Here is a 4,501-nt window from a genome sequence, read left to right as displayed (position 1 = left end):
AAATAAAATAATAAAAGCAAAAAAAGAAAGAAAAAGAAAGAATAGACCTCTTCAGAACAGCAGAGCACATGCACACCCACGTTTGAGCAATCTGATTGGGTGGCTCTGCTTGTCATTTGAAGTAGTGAGCGTGGCCATTACAGATGGTGGCATGTACAGTGTTTATTTGCTAACAGTATACTCAGCATTAGAGAGGCAATACACCATCCATGTATGAGTACTCAATTCATTCAATAATTCACATCATTTTACAAAGCAACTACATATAGATGACAGATAACCATTTTCCATATATGTCTAACTTAAATAAATGCTTAAAGTTTTTTTTATTTATACACTATCAATGTTTATCAAAGATAAAAATGTATAGGTGTGTTTTTGGGGAGTTATGTTCTATGTAGCTGTTTTTTGTTTTCTCTTCCTCTGTCTTTATTGTAAGTCTCTTCCACTTGTAGCATTCGCTAGTGTTCAGATTTTCCCTCATTTGTTCTCATTTAAATAGGCTACATATTATTATGTGAGTGAAATGTTCTTGCTGAACTCCTGAAAGCTCCAGAGGCCTAGAATTTTTCCCTTCAAGCACAGGCCAAAACCACATGCCCTGCCGGCGACGCTGCACGTCAGCGAGTGTTTGCTGAAATGTGTTGTTCATAAGGTCCCTGTTTTCTGTTTGAGCCTTTTCTGTTCAGATGAGTTTAGTCCCACCCCTGTTTGGATATTTTGTGGTCATTGGGAAATAATTTCCATCCTTTGTGCAAAAAGCAGCACTCTTTTTGTTTTTTGTTTTGTTATGTTTCTTATTTGCTTTTCTACTCTGGTCATACTGAGATGTGATTTGTACCCAACAGCTACTGGGAACTTGATTATAGCAGAAATTGTCATTTGCTCCTTGTTCAGTTTAATATATATATTAAAAATGTTATTTCTAAAATGAATGACAGTCCCCCCATGTGCAAGGAACTAAAGAAAAAGTTCATGCTTAAACTACCGTTCAAAAAGGTTTGAGGTTAGTAAGATTTTTTTTTAAAAAAAAGTACTGTTCAGCAGGGACACAAATTGATCAAAAGTGACACTAAAGACATTTATTATTATTATTATTATTTTTTAAATAAATGCTGTTCTTTTGAACTATTCATCAAAGAACTCCTGATTAAAAAAAACTATCGTTTTCACAAAAATATTAAGCAGCACAACTGTTTTAAAAATGGACAATTATAACCAATGTTTTTCGGGCACCATATTAGAGTATTAGAATGATTTCTGAAGGATCGTGTAAAACTGAAGACTGGAGTAATGATGCTGAAAACCAAGTAGCTTTCCCTAACCCTAACAGAAAACAATATCACAATATTATTGCTACTGTATTTTGATCAATAAATGCAGCCTTGAGCTGTGATTGAGCATAAGAGACTTTTAAGAAACATTAAAATGTCTTACTGACCTCAAACATTTTAATAATGACTTTCTTACTATGTGGAACACGAAAGGAGATTCATGTAGCAGCCCAAGCTTCTCTTTTCCATACAATGGAAGTGGACAATGATGTTTTTCAGTCTATTCCTCACAAAGCTATCATGACAGCCCTTGTTCTCCATCCACTTTAATTCTATGGAAAAGTGCTGCTGTAACATTCTTCTAAACAACATATTTTTTTGTTCTATGGAAGAAAGTATAGATTTGGGATGATAGTGTTTATTTTTTCTTCTATTCTTTCGACAAGTTTTAGGTCCCCTCAAAGAATGAACCTCTGTGTATGTATATGTGTGTCTGAGTACGCTAATATATTTGAATTTGTGTAATGATGTTTTTGACTTTGATTTCATGTAGTACATGCTGTCGTATGTACGGTGCGAATGTTAAATGTGCTGTACTGTGTTACGTGTAAGAATCTGGAGAGCATTCGTTGAGTCTGAAAGGTTGAGAATCCCAGGACTGTGTGAAGTGGATTCTCTGCCAGAGAAGTTCAGGCTCGACATCCAGAGATTGTTCAGTTCCTGCTGTTCTGAACAGCACCTAGACATGGCATACTGGTGCAGTTTTCACCTCAGGGAGTTTCCTCCATCTTTACCACCAGGGCATGTGTTCATGAAGTATTTCAGATCCAGACAGCTGATCTGGGGTCTGTTGTGTGTGGGGAGATCTAGACCACACTCTGCTAAAAGTGCTACGAGCGACTGAAGCTTGATCCCGCCACAGACATATTAGCTCTTCTCCTGTGCTTAGCCCCCCCATCCATATTTGAGGATGCTTCTTTAGCAAAGTAATTCTCCTTCATCTCCTCCTGTGTGAGTGTTTTTCTAAGTATTTAAACAAACTCAGATTTGTTAGACACATTTGACTTTTTAAAGGGCATCGCTCGTTTGTCTCTGTAGAGACAGCGTGTAAAGGGCTTTTTTCCTTTTCATTTTCTGTTTATTTGTTTGAGTTCTTTGACATGTCTTTTGTCACTTTGGTCTAACTGGTCTGCTTGATCTTAGTGTGTGTGTGTGTGTGTGTGTGTGTGTGTGTGTGTGTGTGTGTGTGTGTGTGTGTGTGTGTGTGTGTGTGTGTGCGAGAGAGAGTGTGTCTCTGTTCTGAAAAATCAGAATGCATAAAGGCAAGTGCTGAGAATGTTTCTGATCTACCATTTTGTACCAACTTTAAACAAATAAAATCTTAAAAAGCATGTTCAGTATGTCTGGGTGTTAAGTTTTTCTCTCATGGTCACATGAGGCCAAGATGGTCTTATACCTATGTAGCCTATAATATATAAGTTCCATGATTTTTTTTTTTCCACATCAATGTTGTTTTTTAAACATAGTTCTTTACATTTCTGAAATCACGAAATTAATTGTGGTTAATTATTATATAAACAAACTTCACCTACACTGACTCCCAAGTTCCTGCTAAAGAAGTTGGTTAACTGTTCACAATTTGAATCACTAAGTTTTTTTTAGTTTTGACTGTGTGAATCTTTATGCAAGTAGCCTAATACTTTTGTGAATTATTGATTCGTTTAAAAAAGCAAAGGAAGGGCACGGCTGCGTCGGAAAACTTGATAACGAAAAGACTTGTAGCCTCGCTGCCTTATTAGGCAATGACTTCGGAGGAGGAGGAGGGGGGGTGTCATAGGATACAGTTTTTATTTTTGCTTGACAAAAATTTCAAGATTTCAATTCCATTCTTGTGATTTGATTCCGATTTTGATTCAATATTGACTAATTTGGATACATGTTTTTTTTTTTTTTTTTTTTTTTAAATAATCTCACCTAATGCTGTAAACATAGAGGGCCCAATCTGCTGGTATTATTAAAGGTTAAAAATAACAAATTAAATTAAATATAATGCAGTTTTTGTTATAATAACAATTATTTAATGACATAAGTAAAAATATAATAAATATAACTTTAGTGCTCAGCAAAATCTCCTCTCTAGCTATTTTTTCTATTCAATTAACATGCTATGGTCATTAAATGGCTTTCCTGAGGTAAATGTAACGTTATGTGACATAATTGTTCTCCTGCTGTTATATTGACCTCTTTCCGTGGTTGAAAAACACTCGATATTATGTATACTTTCGGTAAGTTGTACTGCATCTTTAAATAAAAAAGTAACAGATGATCGGTTCACGTGCACTTGTACTGAGGCGCTCAGCGATCTGTCACGTCACATTTACAAGCGCCAAACGTATTTTTGTCTGAATTTCGTAATAAAATTGACGGAATCTAAGAGCTGAAAGTTAGTTTAATATTAAAAGTACCTCTTTGCGTGAGAAAATGGATGTGTGGCGTGAGAGCGTCTGAAAAGTGTCACGCTCGCTCAATGCGTGAGAGTTGGCAGCCCTAGAATGTTATGTCTACTACCAACCGCAACTTTCAGACGCCATCTTTACTTTTTTTTTAGCTCAACTGTTACAGAATGGAAAAAAGGATTGTGGGATATCAATAGACATCAACGAATATCAAAAATCGATCCGATGAAGGTCAATGTATCCCAAGAGACAGGAAGTAAAGCTAACATTTCACTCTGACGTGCCTTGATGCTTTGCCTTTCCTACTGTTTTCCTCGGGGACGCGCAACGGTTAATCCTGCTGTGGCTTCGTGAGGTGTTCACGGGCGGAGCAAAAACAGACAGTGTAACTGACAATATACCGCCAAAATGTAAGTTGCTCAGTATTAACTTATTGTTTATTGAACTGTTGTATAAAAAAACCCAGTATAACACTGCACCTATAATACTGTTTAACATAAATGTTAATAGATCAAATCAAAAATCAAACTTAAAATACAATTTTGTGCAATCATAAGATGTAAAACATTTGAAAAATTATTTTGGTCAAGCTTGGGTAAGTAAATTTAACTATTTATTAACCATTTATTAAATAAAACCAATGAAATGCTTCTAATTTACAGGCGTGTAACGTTACATTTTTTTTAGACAACTCATGTTCCTTTGTCCTAAAAGCATATCAATTAGTAAATTATCAGAATTGTTATAAAGTCTGATAATACGTTTATTACA

Source organism: Abramis brama (assembly GCF_963993115.1).
Source record: "Abramis brama genome assembly, chromosome: 21".
Taxonomy (NCBI): domain Eukaryota; kingdom Metazoa; phylum Chordata; class Actinopteri; order Cypriniformes; family Leuciscidae; genus Abramis; species Abramis brama.
The sequence above is the reverse complement of the archived record's forward strand: the minus strand, read 5'-3'. Positions refer to the sequence as shown.